Consider the following 22626-nt stretch of genomic DNA (forward strand, 5'->3'; position numbering starts at 1 on the left):
ACAATCATAAACACAACCACAAAGAATGGAAACAAACCACCGAAACACTATGAGTGGGAGGCCCAACTCCTCCGACCAGTCAAGAACATTTCCAAACAAACACAAAGGGGCTTACATCTGCTCCAGATCTTGCCAAAAGAATAGAAAGAAAGGAAACTCGAGAAAGTCAGACTGGCACCAAGTAAGAACCCAGTGGGGCCAAACAGGAAGTTTCCTAGAGGCGGAGAGATTCCAGGGATTAATGGTGGTAGGAGTTTGACTTAATTCTACTATCTTTAAGGGATATAATCACATGGTCCAATGAGTCATACAATTGAGGCACATCATATACTTTTAAGCGGAGATGGTAATAAGAATAACAACTGACTTTTATTGAGTAATTACTGAGTATGAGGTTCAGTGCTAAGCACTCTTTAACATTAGCTCACTTCCTCCTCATGGCAACCCTGAGACCTGCTAAGACTGGGCAGGCAGGTAATCAAGTCATGGGAATCAGCAAGGTAGGTGAGAGAAAGGTTATGGTGAGCACAGTACCAAAGCTGAGGGCAGGAAGTTCTGATGTCCACAGGGAAAAGACCCAGCGCAGGTGTCTGCCGGACCTCCAACTCCTTAAGTTGATAACTCCCAGACACCAGAGTCATCTGGGGAAGTTTTCAAAAGACAACTTTCTGGATCCCTCTCAGACTGACCAAATCTGCATTACCAAGAGCATGGCTTAGACATTTATATTTTAACCTATATTTTTAAAATCTATATTTAAAAATCTCTATTTTTGAAAAAGCCACCCTGAATTCACTCTCATTCATGTGTAAGTATTCAATACACATGAGCCCTTAAGGAAAGTGCAAATGTTAAAGTAACTCAGGAGCCTGTGTTGGCTTGTTCCCAAACTGCTTTCCTTTAATACCAGCTCTACCTGGTCCCATGGCTTCTGAAACCCCAGCATTTTGGGGCCTGTGGAGTTGGTGTTTCTCTGGGCTATACTCAGTTTGTGAATCTGAGTCAGTCTGCAACTCCCTGGAATTAACTTGGCTCTCTTTGACATTTAGTGCTACCCCCAGTGACTATGTCCTCCCCCCAGCCTTTGCATCCAGCCAAAGCAGGGCTCAGCCCCATTAGTGAGGATGAGGGAGAGGACACTTTGGATTCAGAGTACCAACAATCAGAGCATCACATAATAAGATGAGGGCACTACAAGATCTGGCCCAACCAAAGGCTTGAGATCTACTTTCTGTTAGGAGAGGAATGAGTCCCTTAGCAGTTCTGAGCCCACAGAGAAGAGGATGCAAGTGAGGAGGAGAATGAGAGGTCTGAGCTTGAAGGTGGAGCTGGAACCATCTCAACAATGCTCCCAAGTTCTGAGTCCTGTTCATGAGCCTTCCTTCGGCATCAGTCCATCTCCGCCAACCCCTGTCTCTGGTCTTTACTACAGGCAAACCCCTCTGCTCATTCTTGGCGACCATCCATGACCCGCAGACAAAAATAGACCAGCTGGCCTCTGCAAGCACTTTGCCTTCACTGATGAGAAACAAACGCCCATTTGGTTTACTTTCCCTTCAAAAGTCCAGGAAGCCTCTTGACAGAAGGTACTGGGAAGGTTTAGTGAAGGCCAAGGGTTTAAGTTTTGAAATCTAAACCATTTGACAGGTCCTGTGAAGGTGATGAAAACCAAGAAACTTATGGTCAAGTTGAAACCCTCCTACTTTATGTCTTGCTAGATATGGTAAGACATTTATCAGGATTGATTACATGCAGAAAAAATTCAAGTACAGTGAAGCAGGTTTGTGCTCCACAGAAGAAAGAACTTTCTAATAGAGCCTTCCATCAGATGAAGAGTCCACCCTGGAAGGTGTGAAATCATTTTCATTGGCTATGACTCCAACTCATATCTGTCAGCCATGCCATAGGTGTGAGGTTGCAACAAGATGAGCTTTGAGATATCTTCCAATCCCTAAATCCATGACTCTGTGATCATTATTCCCATAAACCTTGAAGGCTTAACTGAGTATCTTTTCCAAATGGGGCTTGCACCAGAATACAGAGAATAAGTGGCTCATAAAAGGCCTAGTTGAGAAGCAGAACTAGTCATGTTTGAAGGGATATTTCTGTGAAGCACTGAGCCCACCATAACTTACCAATATATAATCCTAGGAATATTTCTGGATGTTTCAGTTATTGAGAATCCAAGTAGCCTCAGCTCTGAGCAATGTCTGCTGATCAGCTCTCTTTTTTAAAACAGTATCTGTCTTGTATATGTTCTTTCCTCTGTCTGCAAACACTCCGACCCTAGTTATCTGCATGTTTTGCTCCCTCTTTTCCTTCACGTATTTGTTCAATTGTCACCTTTGTAGTGAGGCCTTCCTAGACTATCTTATTTATACAGACTGCTTTTAATGGTAGTGTTTAGACCACTTATATTTAGTGTAATTATTGATATAACTGGGTTTAAGTCCACTCTGTTGCTATTTATTTTTAATTTATCCCATCTGTTCTCTGTTCCTTTTCACCTCCCTTCCTGCTTTCTTTTGTATATAGAAAAACATTTTTTGTGTTCCATTTTAGCTATTTCTCATGTGGTTTTGTTTATTTTAGTGGTTGCTCTAGAAATTACAATATGCATTCATGACTTATCACAGGCATATTGAAATAATAATATTATATCCCTTCATGTATGGGTAAGAAACATACAATAATACTTACTCCCTTTCTGGCTTTCATACTATTATTATAATATGTTAATTATTTCTACATATGTTATAAGCCCCACAAATTGTTAATTTTTGGTTGAAAGTCAATTGTATGGACTCATTGAATTCCTATTCAATGATTTATAATCTATTACTATTATTATTATTATTTTTTTTTATCTTCTAATTGTTCCCCATTTGGTCAGTAGGAATCCCTTCAAGTTATCTCCTGTGTCCTTTTGTTATGTTAGTACTTTGTTACTTTTGGTAACAGGCCCTAGGATCATCTTATACTTCTCTGCCCTTACCCTAAAAATCAGTCATTTCTTCAAGAAGCCTTGATTCATTTTAGTGCAAGGTGATATTCATTAACCAGGATCTGGGTACTCAGTGTGCTCCTTCCTACGGGAGTGTCATTCATTGCTTCTAGGCCCCTGTCCTCTCAGTGGACAGAGCAAGGAAATATGAATATGAATATGAATAAATATACACACACACATACACATCTATATCTATTTCCATATCTTTCTATTAAAAACCATGAGATTTCACCAATACCTCCAATTCCAATCCAACATTTCAGGGTTGATCTTAGCTTTCCCTTTTCCATACTTGTAACTCCCTTCATTAACAGTAAGAGAATTGGCTTTCATTATCCTCAATATATTACATATTTGCTCAATCCACCTATATGTAACCAATATCCTAACTACTTTGGGGCCAGTCCCTGGTCCTGTAGTCCCACTGATTCCCACCAGGGACATCAAGGCTAACTTGTTGTCCTTGGGCCCCTCTAATCCCTGCTGGCCACGTTGGGGCAAAAACCTAGGCCCTGATGAAGGGCTCAGTAGCCCTAGCATAGAAGCAAAAGAGATGGTTGGATTGATTCAAGACTGGTGACCTGTAAAGACGAATTGGGAAAGTTAGGGACCTTGGATGTTAAGAACATCATATGCCATAGGTTTCACGCAGGATGTGGAAGAAAAATGTGTTAGGAGGTGTGTTGCATTGGTAGAAATGGAGGGGTGGAAGCACTGGAGATCCTGATAACAATCAGAGAATAGGTATGGTGGAGATTAAGTTCTCTGGAGAACCCAGTCATTTCCAACTAGCTAGCCAAATGTCTGATTATATCTACACACGAACTGGGCTACAGTGATTCCACTGGAACTTTTACTGTCAAGTGGGTCACATCCGGGAGAATTGCCATTAAACATTTTTCTAAACGGGTTACAGGTGCTTCCCCTCCAGTAAATTAAATCCCTAATAGCAGAACTAGAGGAAGCACATGTATACTCATACACAGACTGAATATAATACTGGCCCCCAATCAAAAGTCATCAGGAAGTCAGACTTCAAGGCAAGCTCCTGTCCTGAAATGACTCTTTCATGATCAGATAGCACAGGTATCAAAGAGAAAAGGCATAGATGGAGCTTTTGCAAGTTTCTGAACCCAGAAGGGATGAGATCCTGAGAGATCAACTGGAAATTGGATCAGTTAATACCTGAATAAATGAGTAAATGAACTGGGCCTTGCAGACTGAGTAGGATGTCTGTAAATAAGAAGGAGAATGAATAGAATTCACATGGGAAGCAACTAAATCACAGATCCAGAGCAAGGCACAAACACACCAGAACTGTGAGACAGAACACTGGATACACCTGCCCCCCTGGAGGTGACATACGTCAGGGCTTTGGCAGAGTCACGTCTCCATCCAAAGCCGGGTGCTTGGTGCCACTTGCTAGTATCTGGGTTGTCAGTTTCTTTCTTCATTCCCTATGGTGGCTTGTCAAAATCCCCCCTCTCAGAAGACAGCCTAGCTGGCTTCAGTAATAGACATCAAGGTAATCAGTCATGAACTTCCTCAATCTACTGTCTCTGCACCTACAAACTGTTGCATTTTTTTAAGAAATTTTATTTATTTATGTATTTTAAGTGATCTCTACACCCAACATGGGGCTCAAACTCATGACCCTGAGATTAAGAGTTGCATGTTCTATGTGGCTCAGTCAGTTAAGCGTCTGATTCTTAGTTTCAGGTTGGGTTGTGATCTCATGGTCCTGGGACTGAGGACCCACGTTGGGCTCTGTGCTCGGCGTGGAGTCTGCTTGAAATTCTCTCTCTCCCTCTGCCCCTCCCCCTGCTCGCTCTCTCGCTATCTCTCTAAAATAAAAAATAAATAATAAAGTCTTAAAAAAAAAAGAGTTGCATGCTCTACCGGCTGAGCCAACCAGGCATCCCCAAATTACTGCATTCATACCTACTCACAACACCTTCCCTTCCTAATTGCAGGAAGACATAACCTGTCCAAGGTTAATTCTTCAAACTATACTCAGGCTCCTTTCCCGTCTCCCCACTGAAGAAACATTGTTGCCGCAGTTACCACCTTCAACCCCTTACAGGCCTTTTCAAAAGTCACGAATAGGTAAATGTCCCATCAGGGGCACATGAAATATCAATATTATATACTTTAGCTATTGCCCTTTCTTTATCTTTTCTTGAACAGCAAAACTTGTTGTTTTTGTTGTTAAACATCATCTTACATGTTTCTCTAATTATAAAGGTAGTGCATGATCATTACAGAATATTTGCACAAAGTATACTGAAAAGAACCTTTGTAATCTTGCCACTTCTTTGTGGGTTTCCATGTGTATAGATCTATGTCTAACACTTAATAGATGACGTTTTACCAAGTGCTTTCTGTGGGCCAGGCTCACCAGGATCCGGTGAGAGACTTACCCACAGTCGTGCATCGAGTCAGTGGCACATTCTAGACTCAATCCTAGCCAGTCTGGCTCCTTATGCTTCTACTTTTCACCCCAGTCAGAATCACATTATACATAGAGGGAGCATTTTTCAATATCACAAAATGTTTTAGAAATGTGATTTCTAAAGCATAACCAAGATTGTTATATAATAGCTGGTCAGTTTCCATTTGGTCATCAACCCACCGCTCTTTTGCTCCCAGTCCTCACCTCAACAACACAAACTGACCCCACAAGTGTTAAAGGTAACCTCTTCAATGCCAAATCCAATGGACACTTTAGAACCCTTCTCTTTCTTGACTCTCTGGCAATATTTGACACCATTATCCCTTCCTTCCTTCTGTCATTTAGTTAGTAAGTATTTACTGAGCACCAATTATGCTCCAAGCACAATGCTCAGTGTCAGAAACCTTCTCTGTTGATTTCTGGGACATATTCTCTTTTGCTTTCCTCCTCCTTCTCTGACCATGTTTTCTTAGTCTCAGACTTCCTGGTCCTCTGGTCCTCAGCTCCGTGTTAGGGCCTTCACCATTGTCTCTCAGCCCTGGGGGTGCCTCAGAATCCCCTGTCACACGTGCCTGGAGATTCTGATTCAGGGGGGACCCCAGGCATCAATATTTGAAGATGCTACATGTCCTTCACTCAACGGTTGCTTTTCCTCTTGTGTTCCTCATCCCAGGAAATGGTGTACCTCTCCAACTACTTTGAAGCTAGAAACCTTGCTTTCTGCTCCTCTTCCAGTTAATCACTGTGTCCTGTTGATTCTACCCACCTTCCACATCTCTCCATCTCCACTGCCATCACTTGTATTTGGCCCATCATCATTTCTTACCTGGATTATTAAAATGCCCTCCCAGGTGACCTTGCCTGCAACCTTGCCTCACTCCAGTCTCTTTGTCATTTTTGCTGTTTCTCAATAAAAACAGCTTTGCTGTTTTTTCCTGATTATATAAATACTACAATATTAATATAAAAATAAGACAATCCTACAAAGATAAGGAAGAAAGAAATGATCACCTGAAATCCCACTACCCTGAGTCATTTCTATTCCTGTCAACCTTTGAATGTTGCTCAATCATATGAGAAAAGTCTGAACCTTGTCCCTTTCTGGGATTCAGATGCCACAGGATGGCCTTGAGGGAAGAATAATTTCAAGTGGGAACAAAGAGGACCCAGAAAGAGTGACCATCTAATTGTACAATAATATCATAGTGCTGTTTTGTTTTGAGTAGAGGGCACTTTAAAAAAAGAAATACTTTTTTCCATACCTTCTCTGCTCTCTCTCCTCCTGTACCCCACCCCCACCACAGTGAATCAATGCTAAGAACTCGGCATGTATATTTTCCGACCCTTTCTTCATGCTCACATCATCATATATTGTGTTTGGCTCCTCCTAACAGTGACTCAGCTCCCTTGACAGTTTATTCTCACAAGTACGAAGTCCAGGGCCCCATACAGTGGCCAGGGAGCCAGATTCCTTCCAACTATCTGCCTTGCAATCTTTCACACTGTCATAACTTCAAGGCCATAAAACGGCTGTAAAAGCGCCAGCTATCATATCCTCATTTCAGATAAGAAAAGGGGAAGACTGCTTTCCAGCCCTGGCCCCAGCCGCGGACACAGAAGCCGCTGGGATGTTGATGCCCGAGAAGAACCCTATTGCCATTTATGAACTCCTTTTCAAGGAGGAGGGATGGTGGCCAAGAAGGACGTCCACATGCCTGGCAGATGAGAGCAGGTAGAAAAGAACGTGCCCCCTCTTCACATCATGAAGGCCATGCAGCCCTTCAAATCATGAAGCTACGTAAAGGAAAGGTCTGCCGGGGGACATTTCTACCAGCCCCTTACCAGCCAGGGTGGCCAGTGTCCCCACGCCTGCCTCCACCTGCCTGTTGAGAGTGTGCCTGCCGCTCTGCCCCGCAGCGTCCTGGGACAGGCCATGGCGCAAAGGTCTGGAGGGAGAGCCACCTGCCAGACTCACCGCAGGGCGAGTGACAGGGATGCGGACGGATCAAGAGCTGGGCTCCCTGCTCCGACAAGCTCGCTGAGGCCAGGCCTGCATCAGCAACTGAAGGCCAGTTTAGAGGTGGGTTTGGTCGTGGACGTGGTCAGCCACCTTCATCAAGCTGGAGGAGAGATTGTTGTGTGTTGAATAAATGTGTAGGCAGAAAAAGAAAAGGAAGGAAGGAAGGAAAGAAGGAAGAAAGGGAAGGAGGGGTGGAGGAAGAGAAAGAAGAAAGAAAGAAAGAAAGAAAGAAAGAAAGAAAGAAAGAAAGAAAGAAAGAAAGAAAGAAAGAAAGAAAGAAAGAAAGAGAAAGAAAGAAAAGAAAGAAGGAAGGAAGAAAAAGGAGAAGACCAGGAGCAAAAAAGAAGTTCACCAAACACTCAGTCCAAAGCTCCCATTATATCTCATTGGCCACTCCTCTCTGCAAGATGGGGCAGGAAAAAAGGCACACGCACACACACACACACACGCACACACGCACGCTAACACACAAAAGATTTTAGGGTTCTTGTTTTGCTATTAGCAGCCAAATTGGATCAGGGGACACATACACTGTTGCATAGAGCTCTTCCTACTTAACACCTCATGGAAATCCCTCCAGGTCATTTAGTATAGATCTAGCCTATGCTTTTTAAATGGCTACATTACTCCTCATGGTAGGTGCACACTATAATTTATTCAATCATTCTCCTGAAGATGGGCATTCATTTTGTATTCAGTGTTTTGCCAGCCATAAACAATACAGAAATAAACACCTTTGTACATGTATCCTTTGTACCATGATTTATTTCTACAAACTGGATTCCTAGCAATGGGACTGCTAGGTTGAAGGACGTATGTATTAAAATTTTATAGTCTTTCTCCAATTGCCAAAAAGTTTGTAGCAATTCACATTTCATCCAACAGTGTTATGAGTATCTGTTTCCTCTCCATTTTCACCCGTAGTAGGTGTCATCACTGTTCCTAATTTTTACCAACCCAAAGGGTATAAAGCGATATTACTTTACTACTTCAATTTTAATTAGCTTTTTTAGATGTACTTATTGGACATTGGGATTTTCTCTTCTATGAATTGTATATTCATGTTATTTACCCAGGTTTGTCTTTTCTAATCCATTTCTAAGAGCTCTTTGTATATTATGGATATTAATCATTAATTAGTATAGTGCAATTTGTATACTAATATACCCTATAAAAATTTCATTGGATCTTCTTTGTGTACAGAATAAAATCTAAGTGGCTTAATAAAGCCAGGTGTGTTGCCTGAGCAGGAGATGGTATTTAGATGCCTTTGATAAGAACAGTTAGGCACCTCCCTTCTCACCATGTATCTATTTGCATCCACTGATTCACACAGAGGTTGAACAGTCCTGCCTATGAGAAAGGGTCTGACACTTGTCCTGGCTGGATTTCAGTCATCCAATGGACTGGGGCAGGGAGGGGCTGGTGCCTGAGGGAGGCAAGATTATAAGCAGTGAAGGTGGGGAGGTGGGGGGGGCGTGTCAAGAATTAAGTCATCAGAGAGAAGAAGGCTTCTGGCCCCTCGAATCAAAACCAGCACTGGGGCCAGAGTGCCCAAGCCGAATGGTATTCTGGGTTCACGGCAGAAGCTAACATTGGAACTTGTCTCTCTAGCCACTTTGGCAGCATGTGCAGCTCCTGGAAGGAAGGGGGCTTCTGGGGAAGTTTCAAAAGCTGTTACAGTATAGTCAAGAAGCCTCGCTGTGGAACCTTATTTGACCTGGACCCAATAAGAGCATTTCCCCAGAGCATTTTCTAGAGCAGTGGCAATAATCTCTGGTCTTTACATGCAGCAGTGATGCTCCAATGTCAACACTACAAAGCTCAACAGACTGCCCAGTATTTGTGCCACCGATAGGCCGAACCTTCCAGCCTTTATGTTGGCACCCTCATTGAAGCATGAAGGCCTGGGACTGCAGAATTGCAGCTTGGCTAGCCATGGACAGGTGATAACCCAGACTATTTCATCGTAACATGGAAGTACTCCCTAGTGAGTGCCCTAAGTACTTGGTGGAAAAGACCCTGAAAATAACTTTGATTTTCTGCCACAATCTTGACTTCCTTTAGACAAGCTGGTGGGATGCAGAGCTTGGGAGAGTGGGATATTGATGCTGGTGGGGTTGCCCCTCTACACACTGACTGGTGAAGCCTGCAACTGGTCACCTTCATTCTCACTGTACCTGCTATGGCCCCTACCAACTCTCTGGCCTCACCTCCTGCATTTTCTCTGTCCCTCTCTAAGTTCTGAATATGCTAAACCAGTAGTAAACTCTTCCAAGCACCATACTTTCTTTGTCTACTGTAACTTGGCAGATGTAGCTCTCTGCCCCTGAAACACCCAACCCCTCAGCCACGTTATTTGTGGCTAACTCCTGTCAGCCACTACCTCCTTCAGGAAGCCCTCCTTGATTCCTCCCATCTGGGCTTCAGGTCTCTCCTTAATGTTCTCAGAACATCCTGTATGCTCCCATACCCCACTTCTTCTAGACTGTGAGCTAATTTCTTCAGCATTGAGTACAGCGCTTGATATATCATGGATGCCCAGTAATGCTTGTTACCTGAGTGAATTAATGAAAGAAAAATTAAATGTCCACATTTCACTTATTAAAAGAGCAAAGATAAGGGGCACCTGGGTGGCTCAGTCGGTTAAGTGTCTGCCTTCGGCTCAGGTCATGATCCCAGGGTCCTGGGATCAAGCCCCGCATCGGGCTCCCCGCTCAGCGGGGAGCCGGCTTCTCCCTCCACCTGCTCTTGCGCTCTAGCTCACACATTTTTCTCTCTCTCCCTCTCAAATAAACAAAAATCTTAAAAACAGAGCAAAGATGAAAACAGAGATAATAAATAAATAAATAAATAAATAAATAAATAAATAATAAAAATCACAGAGATAATATGCAGCCATGGCGGTGGTGTGGTGAAATAAGTATTATCGCACACTCTTTGTGGAAGGGCAAATCGGTACATATTTTCTGGAGGGCAATTTGGCACCATACATAAAGACTTTCAAAAATATTCCTCCTCTTTTGACCCACTGGTTCTATTTCTAGTAATTTATGTTAAGGAAATAATCAGAGGCATGGACACTTATGTACAAAGATATTAATAGCTGTGTTATTTTTAATGGAAAAAAATAAAAACAGTCTAAATGTTGAACAATAGAGAATCCATTAAGTAATTTATGATTCATCTGTACGTGTAGACATTCTACAGCCATTAAAATCCATGTTTTTCTCAGAATTTCAGCATGACGGGAAATTTCTCATGGTCTAATATTAAGTGAAAAAGCACACAAAACTATATACGTGTCATCACCCACATTTTGTGGTTACGAAAGGAGATATGCCCAAGTTGTTAGTAGTGGTGGAATTATAGTCTTTTTTTCTTCTTTATGATTTCCTTTACATGTTTTCTGTACGTATTATTTTATAGTTAGAAAAATGGTTTTAATTTTTGAATGAAAGAAAACTGGTAGGACAAGGTAGTTTATGCTAAAAGCAAGATGAGCAAGTGACCATAAAGTCACATTCACACAGAATGGCCAGGAATTGCACCCACTCTTGGTTTTCATGACATGTAGCTATAGCCTCGTCCTCTATAACTTTGGTAATGTTTGAGAGGGGAGTGCAAGATGAACAAAACAGAGAGAGGGGACTTGAGAGACTTCACTTGTTACATTCAAAGGTTTCATGCACAGTTTGTAGGTGGGGCAACTCAGAGGCCATGACAGTTAGCATCCCATACCCTGTGCCCCCGTGTCCCCCTTTCTTTTGTCTTTTGTTTTCTTTTTCTTTTCTTTTTTCTCTTGACCCCTGTTGAAGAAAAGGCTGGAACAACCTAAGTCTTGAGAGGGTTTGCAAGGCAAGGAGAAAAGACTGTCGCACTCACACCAGCAAGTTGGGATCATCACTTCTGTCCCCAGGAGTCCGTAATGACCATTCAGGACTATCTGACCTGCCACAGGCACAATGGGGTCAACAGTGTCTCAGTTCTTTTGACCTGATGGAGGAGGGAGACTGGGGTAGGGATTGAGGAGCAGAGAAGAAGGAATAGGCTCAGATGTTAGATAGTACAGGAAGTCAACCCAATAATTACAGACGCTTCAAGCAGATGATCAATGGACATTTGATGTGCAAAAGCTAGCTTCCATGTGTATCCCTTTGGCCCCCAGTTCATTAAGGGCCTTTACGTTCCTTATTTTATTGGATCCTAACCACAGCCCTGTGAGAGAAACACTAGCTTCCTTTTTTTGCAGGTGAGATCATTGAGGCTCAACAAGATGAGAGGATTTGCCCAAGGTCTCTCTCAGTTAATAAGCACTGGAGCTGGAATCTGGGACTTCGGATTCCTCTTTCTTGTTTGACACACTAAGCTGCGAGGGACACATTCTCATACAAGAACCCACAAATAATATTGAAAAGTGAGAAGAAAAATAAAAGTGTGTTTACTAAAAGTTGGTGCATGTGATCTTAACTTTCAAAATTATTTTTCATTTCTCAGCTTCTATCATCAGTGCCACAGACAGGGTCAAGGCACTGCCTCTGGGCCTTGATGCCGGGTCTGTGTCATGTGTGTTGTCCAGGCACGCCTGCAGAGCTTGGGCTTAAGGGGAGCTCCTGGGATGGTCCTGTTTACCAAAGGCAGCACTGAGGCATGGGCCATGTGGCTTGTGTGTCCTGGACCCACCACTGGTTCTATGCGGAGGAGTCTCTGGACGAGCTACCATCTTGGATAGGCACCCTAGGTTCAGGTTGGCACCCCTCCAGATGGCACTTCATTAGAGGAAAGCACAGTGAAGGCCCACATCGGGCACACCTGTTCATCGAGCTCCATCTCAGGCTAGCCGACAGAACTGCAGGCGCGGGCATGGCTGGTGACCTGGTTTTGCGGTGCCAAGGAATGGCAGACACGACTCCTTTGAGGGGGTACGAGCCACTTATCCTCCTCCGGCCCCCACTCCTCTGCTACCATCACCACCCTCCCCCCGCCCTCCCCGGACTACACTGCCTTTCTTCCTGGGAGCAGGGGAGTGGGCCTCCCGTCTAGAGACTCTACTATATCTTTTTCTGGGCAAGTCTTGCCCCCACACGTCCCAGCCTGGGAATCTCAGCAGTGCGTTGGTGCTCACTGATGGCTTGGGTTGGTTATGGTACCGACGCCCCAAAGAGGATTAACAAGCTTCCCGGGCCTGTTGGTTGACTCTGCCTTGGGAAGCCGTCCAATCCAAAGCTGGGTCTATCCCTACCACAGCATGCTTTGCTATGACTCAGAGCTTGCAAATGCTGAAAATACTACCACCATGTTCCTCGGGATGACAAATTCTCCCAAATGCTGTCACTTCCTTCCATGGCAGTTTCACAGCCGGTCTGCAAGTCAGCATGAGCCCTAAGGCTCTGGGCGTCAGGTGAGTCCGTTTTTTTGTTACTTTTCAATTATTCCCGCTAGGGAAATCGACAGTGGTGTGGTTAATCCAAAGAGACGGATTATCTAGAAATTTAAATAATTTACATCTCTCTCTGGATTGTGTTAGGTGATTTATTTGTTTTAGGCAGAGCATTTACCTTCCTAATGATACTTCATTTAGGGTAATGAGAGGAAGAAATGGTATTCCATCCTCCCAGATTAGATAGGCAGCTCTGGAGGTGCAGGGGAAGGGGGAACCAGTGGGGCAGGGTAATGAAACAATGTGCTCAACATTCACCATGGCCAGTGGAACCCCCCCACTCACTTCCTACCGAGACTGTTACGTGGGCTCACTGTTTTTGTTCCCAGGGTATGTTCGCATGTCTTGCCTTGTTCCCATGTTCCTGTCAGAGTAGAGAGGCCTGCCATCTTGGGAGCCGCAGAGGAGCAAATCAGGGAGGGAAAGAAGTGTTTCTTATGTCCAGGAAGTTGGGAGCTGTACCCCAAAATAAAAGGGTAGGCTAGAATGTTCCTCGTCCAATAAGTATGGGAAGATACCCTCGAGAGAGAGAGCAGGCTCTGGAGCTCATGGATGGCCAACTCCCTAATGCCTTTTCTAGGATATCAGAACTCATATCCCTGAACACCAGGACACAAAAAGACTCCAGTGAGCAGAGAGGAGGACAAGGCAGGCAGATAGAGTGGGAACTATACAAGATTCAGACTCAGAAGAAAAGGGTTGCCTCTTGTCGGTAACAGGATCTTAGGCAAGTTATTAACTGCTCTGACCCTCCATGTGCTCATCTAAAGAAATGAAAGCAACAACAATAATCAGAGTTTGAGCTTACAGATGAGAGGCAGCTAAATAACAATGGTTATGAAAGTATTCTGGAAGCTGTAAAGTCCTGTGCAAATTTCAGTTATTACCGTACCTCTGACTTGCTCCATGGACCTGGGCAACTCAAGGGATGTGCCACGTTAGAGTTTGGACTCTGTGTTCAGCACATAAGGGCCATATTCAGGTATGTTTCACAGTCCTCCCTTATTCACAGGGATTTGTTCCAAGTCCCCCAGTGGATGCCTGCAACCACAGATAGTACCAAACCCTATATGTACTGTGTTTCTTCTCTACACATACCTACCTATAATGAATTTTATAAATTAGGCGCGGAAAGAGATGAACAACAATAACTAATAATAAAACAGAACAATTATAACAATACATCGTAATGAAAGTTCTATGGATGTGATCTTCCTCTCAGAATCTCTCATTGTGTTGTGCTCACCCTTCTTGTGATGATGTGAAATGAAAAAATGCCTCTGTGATGAGATGAAGTGAGGGGAATGACACAGACGTTGCAATTAGGCTACTACCAACCTTCTGATGATACGTCAGAAGGAGGGTCATCTGCTCTGGGACCACAGTTGGCAAGGGGTGACTGAAACTGCAAAGAGCAAAACCATGGATAAGGGGGGACTACTGTCCTTAATCACCGCTGTTCTCACTCTGATGTAGGTAGAGATAGCACAAGAATCCAGCCTTCCTGTACGTGGTCTTTTCTCAGTTTCCTGACATTTGGATGAATTTGTTAATGATTCTAGATCTCGGCCTCTTAAGAAATGCTTGGCAGTAGAATTACCATCTACTTTGGAAGCCAGGTTGGAATCTGCCCAGACTCTCAATAAGAGGGTACTTCTAAACACTCTGCATGGGGTCCTTTGTCCAAGATCCTTTCTTCAAAGGATGGGGAGGTGGTAGGGACATGGGGGGGGGGCAAGAGGACCAGGGGGTGGGGAGGGGGTTAGGGAAGTGATAGCCACTGCTGATCTTAAGCTTTCCCATGGACTGTTGTCTTTTCCCACAGAGGAGAGAGAAAAAAGGATCATGACTGAAGGGTCAGGATGCCCTGACTTTTCCTTCCCTGGTCTGAACTCTCATTCCCATCTCTCATCTTGGTCCCTATCTTTCTTCTGACCATGGCTCCCAGCCCTGGCTTTAGTGTTTCTGTTCTCTTGTCATCTTATCTTAAAGCCACAGGGCCTCTGGGATCAAATGGCAGACTCTTTGGAGGAAAATAAAATATGTGCTCTGGGACGAGCGACGTAATGGGCAGGCTCTCATTGTGGCTGAAAACAGGGGCAATAAGTTCACCTGGACATTGTCAAACGGGCTAATCTCATTTAGGTTGAGTCTGGCTATTCCTAAATCTTCACAGACTTGTGTTCCTTATCTGTCTGAAGCTGATGGAATCTTAATCCTCCTTCTACATGTGGTCATCAGCAACAATTAGTCCTTCATCTCAGGACCTTTCCGGTATCCTTCAATCACTTACCCCCCACCTCCTTCCTACCCTTCATAGGGACAGCAAATGTCATATTTCCTTCAGTGAACATAGTGTTTCTACAAATAGAATTCTTTTTTTTTTAAGTTTATTTATTTGTATTAGTAATCTCTACACCCATTGTGGGGCTCGAACCTATGATCCCGAGATCAAGAGTCACATGCTCTTCTGACTGAGCCAGCCAGGCGCCCCTCTACAAATAGAATTCTTAATTAAGATTTAGTAAGTTAGAAATTTTCAGAAGGTTCATATCCTGTTGTAGGTTGAGTTCCCTAGGAGGAAAGCCTAATGTGCAGATTCTTGTGCAGGTGACTTTGGGGGAGAATGCTCTAGAAGAGTCATGAGAGGAGGGAGGGGAGCAGGATAGGGAAGGGGAAGAAGCAGGAGTGTGGTTTCAGGAGAAATGTGGCCTCAGACTGGTCCTTCTGGGAGCTCCAGAGTATAAATGGCACCACAGTTTGTCCTGCACTGAGGCAAGGAGGTGGGTGCTTTTGTATTCCCACAGGAGTGAGTCACTGGCCGGTAGGCTGTGGAGGGTGTCATTCCCAAACACGCGGGGAGGCGGCTCCAGCGGGTCAATGTGTGAGTTGCTGGCAACACCTACAGGGGCTGGAGGAAGGACTCCTCTGACTGTAAAAGGGATCCCAGGGGTACCAACAGCCTCCACTACATACCCTCTGACTCTTTAATTCCAGTCCTGGAATTCTGTCATACTGAAAGAATTCTAAGTATAGAAAGAAAAAAGAGAAAACAAAGATGTTTGCTGCAGTGTCATTTATGATAAAACATTTCAAAATGCAAAACAAACAAACAAACAAACAAAAACCCAAAGACCTAAGTTTCAACAGGACAGGAATAAGTAAGTTCATTATATAATGGTATAATTAAGTAAATAAATTACACACTTGCATGGTATTCTTTGCCCCACAAAGCCTTGGCCCCTATCTCTCTCCCTGATTTTATCTGGTATGACTCTTCCCCCTTGCTCACTATACTCTCACCAAACTGGTCTCCTCTCTGTTCCTCCAGGATGCTGGGCTTGCTACTTTCCCAAGGCTCCTGCACCTACGTTCCCTCTGCCTGGCACACTCTGTGCAGGACTGCTCCTAAATCAGTCAGGGCTTAGGTTCCATATCTCAGAGAGGACTTCCCTAAACATCCATCTTCAATAGCCGTCCTTGTCACTCTCTTAACACATTGCCCTGTTTTATAGCTCTTATCACTCCGTGGTTTGCTCATTTATTTCTTATCTTTTACCTGTCTTCCCTCCACTAGAGCGAAACCTCTGTGAAAGTGGCAATCTTGCCTGTTTGGTTCACTGCTTTATTCAGAGCCTGGAGCATAGGAGTTACTCAACCAATAGCTGTTTGATAAGTAAATGAACGTATACACAGTTTAAAACAATGCTTACCAAAATTATACAATAAAATGGAAAAATGACCAACATCTACTGTTAAGTGAGAACATCATGATGTAAAATGTCATATTATTATATCCACATGGAGAGAACTTCTGCTCTGGCCATAATGGAGTAACAGGGACTCCAAGAATTTACTTTCTTAACTTAAACAGCTAAAAATCTGGACAAACTATGATACAATGGTTTCAGGCCTTGGATGATAGTCAGCACGTGACTGTGGTCCCTTAGAGAAGGGAAAAACAAAAAAAAACAAGGTCAGTCCACGATTGCTTCAGCTGACTAGCTGGAGACAGTTTCCAGGCTGCAGAGTGGGGAAACAGAACCCAGGCAGCCTGATGGTCTCACTAAATTGAGAGATTGGACTTCAGGGAAGCCAAGATGGCTAGAGTTTGAGAGGCAGCATATCAGAGAGGACAGACGTACCCAGAGAGAGAGTTCTGAAGGAATGTAGAGCAAGTGTTTGGCTGAGTACTGAATTGTGCATGTGTGAGAGAATCCCACAGGAGGCTGGTGGGAGGGGTGGCTAGAGAGTGGGGGCACAACAATGGAAAGAAAGAGTTCCCCAAATTCCTGGAGCCCACAGAATTCTGTTCCCCTTAGCCAGAGTGGAAAGACCTCATAATACACACAGCCTCAGGGAGAGTCCTCAGGAGGGCATTGTCATAGCGGTGGTGCTAAATTAGCTCTAAACTCACAGTTGCTCAGGATCCACCCTAACAAAGCTGAAAGCAAGCCTTGCAGGAATCAAACTGACTCTAAGTTACTTAACTTCATGCCAGAACCAGTAGCACTCCACTTCAAGAATTACAACCAAACCTGGTACCCAACAATGTACAATTCACCAGGTCCCACAACCAAGCAAAACTTGCCACACATGCATCAAAGTAGGAAAATACTATCCACAACCAGGAGAAAAATCAATCAGTAGAAACAGACCCAGAAATGACAGAGATGAGGGAGTTAGCAGACAAGAACATTAACACAGCTATTTTAAACATACTCCACATGCTGAGGAAAATATAAACACAATGAAGGGAAAAATGGAAGATGCAAAAAGGACTAAATAAAATTTCTAGAGATGGAAGATGCAATACCTAAATGAAAAATATACTGACTGAGATTAAAAACAAATCAGATAATATAAAAGATCAATGAATTAAGGACATAGCAATAAAACAGTCCAAAGGAAAAAAAAAAAAAAAGACTGGGAAAAAAAAGAGCTTCAGTTACCTGTGAATCAGTATCAAGTGGTATAACATACCTATAATTTGAGTTCCAGGAGAGGAGGGGGAATAGAAAAAGGTTTTGAAGAAATAATAGCTGAAATTTTCCCCAAGTTATTGAAAACTATAAATTCATAGATACAAGCAGCTCAATAAATTCCAAGCAGAATAAACATAAAGAAAACTGTATGAAGACACACCATACAAATTGCTAAAAGGTAGTGTTAAAAATTAAAATCTTAAAAGTAGTCAGAGGAAAAAAGAATGTACAGAGGAGCAAAAGACAAGAATGATAACACTCTTCTTGTCAGAAACTTTGCAAGTTAGAGACAGCAGAGCCTCTTTATGATGTTGAAAATAAAAACTATCAACCTAGAATTCTATACCTGATGAAAATATCTTTTCAGAAACAAAAGCAAAAATAAATGCTCTTTCAGACAAAGAAAAGCCAAAAGAATTTGTTTCCAGAAGATATGTTAAAGGGAGTTCTTCAGGTGGAAGGTGATGGAAATTTGGTCTACACAAAGGAATAAGGGCACCAGAAATGTCAAATAGTAGGACAACTATAAAAGAAAATTATCCTGCTTTTAAATTTCCTTAAAAGATAATTGATTCATGTAAAAATAATTACAATGTATCTTGGGATTTATAGCCTATGTTGGAGTGAAATGTATAACAACAGCACAAAAGATAGGAGGGAAGAAATAGAAATAAACTGTTGTAAGTTGCTTTCACTATACGTGAAGTGATATAAAATTATAAAATTATTGGAAGGTAGACTGTGATAAGAAGTATGTTGTAAACCATAGAGAACAACCACCAGAAAAAAAAATTTTAAGAGCTATAGCTAATAATCCAATAGTGGAAATAAAATGGAATCATAAAAAAAAAAAATCAATCCAAAAGAAGACAAAGAAACAAAGAACAAACGGGACATTTAGAAAACAATAGATTGAAATTTTTAACCAACACAGGTGACTAATACATCTCCCAACCTCCTGATTTGGGGGCAGGAAAGCCACTTGGTTCAGCGAGGGCCACACTTCAGGCTCTCAAGTGGAAAGGGGAGTTATGGTGTGAATCATGGCTATACCAGACACCCCTCTAAGACAACCTTCCTGAACACCATCCTAAAAGACACCACTAAGAAAAACAACCTTGGACCTTCATTTGTCTTTCAGAAGTCTGTCAATCAGCCCGTCCATCAAGCCAATAGCTGCAGTGAGCACCGCTTGTATAGAGAGAATAGCCAGTGTGCCAGGATAGACCAAGAAGGTCCCAAACCACACCTGTGAAGAAGGATCTGCCCCAACAAGGTTTCCTCATGTGTCAGTCTTCTACCTTCACAGGCACTAGAGGGGTAGGGTCTTCTGAGACCACCATGAAAATGTATAGTGAATGGAGGGGAGGGCCCAAGTCATTTGCATGTTAGTGTGGAGTAGTTAATTAGATTGATTAGACTATACCTGGGAACTACAAACCCTAGGAGAAAGAATTCTTTGACCAGTAACTTTGCTGTGTTGCCAGGAAGCCAGTAATTGTGGGCAAGAAGGTTGCAGCAGGAAGAGGAAATTATACCCTGAAGACCAATACTCCTGTTTCAATTTGCCCTTGGGGCTGGTCCTGTTGAGTCTTTATGGTAGTGGTGTGGTGGCTCTTAGTCTTTTTTCAGCTGGAGGCATGTCTTTAACTATTAGCATTTGGAAGGAAATATTTGGGAAAAAATTATTATCAAGACTCAAAATGACACTAAAGTCAGCAATGATTTTACCTTCGGTCATTGCTAGAGTATAACAAGCCCTCACAGCTTCTCCAACAATCATGGACAGAGCACTCATTCTTGGCCCTTTGGTCCCTTTACATCATCATGTCACTGTTTGAAAAGAGCCTGTTTATTGCCATCTCTTACATTATCCCAAAATGAAGTTTTCATATGTTCAAGTCAACACCGTAGATTATTTTGGTTTTTGTTTTTTCATGAGTTTTCTTGGAGAAGGGTGGGAGGGTAATTTCTGGCTCCATGTGACGCCGTTGCTCTTTCTAAAAGAAAGTTCGCATCCCTCTCCGTACCCTGTCCATGATCTGCTTGACTCAGCATTCTGACGTATGCTGAATCCTCAGCTGTAGCAAAAAATTAATTTTAGGCATTAACTAACATTGGCAGCGCCCTATGAAAAGATCAAGAGGGGCAGAGAGAGTAAAGAGGAAGCAGGGTTCCAGCCCCAGGAAGTTCAGCTTGATTCAGGCAAGGCTACACACCTGCCACATCCAAGGCCCCGAGCTGAACGGGTCACACGGGGTGGGCTTCTGTCACCAGCAGGAGCACTTCAGCCTTGAGCCATATCACTGCGCTGGGGCAGAGCCAGTTACAAGTAAGGAAACCATCTATGTACGTCAGAGATATGTTTTCTCTTTTTTCCCCTCTGGGAAGATGTTCTTGGGAATTCTTTGCCAGGAAGTTGGTCACTTCCTGCCCCGATGATGAGATTTCCGAAAGGCATAAATAGCTTCTCTTGCTGCATGGAACTGGCCGAAGATGCCGCCACATTAAAGAAGGCAGGCCTCATGGAGGGTGCTTTCCAACGTCAGGAAAAGTGAGAGCCTCAGGAGCATGTGAGCAGGAGGCAGCGGCTGCAGGACCAGCAGCATGGGCTTGGCCGCATGGGCTTGAGGGCTGAGGGCAAGGGGCAAAAGGACCTGGAAAAGTGGCTAGTCTGCTGGAGAAAGTGCCAGAAGAAATGCTCTGAGAGTGTGGGGAAGCAGATGAGAAGAAAGAATAAAGGATGAGGAAGAGTAGGGACGCCTGGGTGGCTCAGTTGGTTAAGCGACTGCCTTCGGCTCAGGTCATGATCCTGGAGTCCCGGGATCGAGTCCCGCATCGGGCTCTCTGCTCAGCGGGGAGTCTGCTTCTCCCTCTGACCCTCCTCCCTCTCATGCTCTATCTCATTCTCTCTCTCAAATAAATAAATAAAAAGAAAAAAAAATCTAAAAAAAAAAAAAAAAGGATGAGGAAGAGTAAGAAAATGTGTTTGTAAGGAAGGGTCTCAGAAGACACAGCAGAAGTCCTAACAGGCATGTCAGGAACTGGCCAGTGAGTGCCCCAGGGGGAGCCACAAGCAGGAAGGACTCCAGTGTGCAAGCAGGTCAAGAAAACAGTAACTACTAGGACTGAAAGCTATGACACTCACCTGTCGTGACACCTGGTCATACTAAGAAGATCTCCCCAAGTGTGGGCTTGATGCTACATTCAAATTTTTATTATGCATACATTATTTTTGTGTACCCTAAACACGTACTAAGTTCCATTGGCAGTTTATCCATGGCAATGATTAGATTATTATACAATACATCCTGTTTCCCTAAAGGTGTCAATCTGCCTAGGCAAGAGGGACCACTGCCTTGGGTCTAGGCTTTAGAGCTTTCCTATTCAAAGTATGGTCCTGTACCGGAAGGATTGGCATCCCCTAGGAGTTTTTAGAAATGCAGAACCCCAGGCCCTGCCCAGACCTACTAAATAAGATCCCAGGTGCTTTACATGCACATTGGGGTGTCTGAGAAACATGCTTCCTCCAGTTGCATCTGTCCTCACTGGATGAGGAGTCCTCAGGGCCAAGGAGACAGGGCCACCCAGAGCCCACCTCCCCTTTTAGACCATGTTCCAGGTAGTTGGGACGCCAGAAGCCTTTGCACAAATAGTCCTGCCTGATCCCGTCTCCAGGGTGTGTGTGTGACTTTCCCCAGGCCCATCCTCCTGGGGTCAACAGCTCTGCCAGGGTGAGATCACCTGAAAGGTGGCCTTGGAGCAGCTGACTGCAGGGATTGGGTTGCAGGCTGGAGTACACACAGGCTTGCACATGAGGTACCTGAGAGAGAGCCAGGAACAGGAAGAGAAGCCGGGACAGTTGGGATGGGGGAGGGGGGAGATGGGAGTCATCATTCCCTGCGCCACCCCACTCCGATGCAGAACTCCAAGGAGTTCAAGCATTCTGAATTTGAAATTGTCCTTCCACGTGATTATAAAGGTATCTTTGTCAAGGTAGGAGAATAAAACATTTTACTTGACAGTTTATTCGCTCAATTCATAACTTAAATATTTAGATATATGTATTTGGGACTCCATGTGTGCTTTTGCCTGTGCCCCACAAATGTTTTTGTTGTATCTAAGATGCACAAACCTGGGAAAAGCCAAATGACCATCCTCACATTAACTGGTCCCCAGGCAGGATAGGACTGTCCCTGAATGGATCTGTCTTAGCCCACCTACCTAGTTGGTGATAAAGGGAGGAAATATGCTTCAGAAATCAAAAAAGGCTGTTATAAAGCAAAATATGGATTCCTGAAGGTAGAACAAAAACAGAACGAGAATCAACCATAAACAGAAGTATAAGTAGAGAACGCTTTTAGTTCAGAGGAAAAAGAGATTATTTCAGCCAGGGATGTTTCTAATGTGAAAGCTGGAACTTCCGAGATGAAGGAGTTTTTAGAAGTAGCAGTTTTGGTGGAAACAAGGTGCAAAAGGGCAGCCCGATGCTCAGTCTGGCTGGAGGACTGAATGTAGACAGAAAGTTCCAAGGGCCAAGACTGCAGCAGTGGGAGGGACCAGACTATGGAGGCTCTTTATTTAAAAGATCAGTATCTCTTAAACTGCCCTGAAGCCGTCTTCATGCCTTGAGAAGTTACTAGGATGTGACCAATATTTTTCTTACAAAATTTCTTTAAATATATATATTAGAAAGATATTATGTAGGGCAACTGTGAATCT

At 43.6% G+C, this 22626-nt stretch overlaps 1 long non-coding RNA gene and 1 pseudogene across 1 annotated transcript in view; one reads left to right on the forward strand and one right to left on the reverse strand.

Moving 5' to 3' along the window:
- LOC123846105 (uncharacterized) overlaps nt 1-22626 on the reverse strand; it is a 61435-nt gene that overhangs the window by 14345 nt on the left and 24464 nt on the right. The gene's annotated exons all lie outside the window — the stretch shown is intronic.
- Nucleotides 1709-8941, forward strand: LOC129045876 (small ribosomal subunit protein eS10-like; annotated as a pseudogene).

The sequence above is a fragment of the Mirounga angustirostris genome, unplaced genomic scaffold (assembly GCF_029215605.1).
Source record: "Mirounga angustirostris isolate CCGP_5_RB_7025 unplaced genomic scaffold, mMirAng1.0.hap1 SCAF_6, whole genome shotgun sequence".
Classification (NCBI taxonomy): Eukaryota; Metazoa; Chordata; class Mammalia; order Carnivora; family Phocidae; genus Mirounga; species Mirounga angustirostris.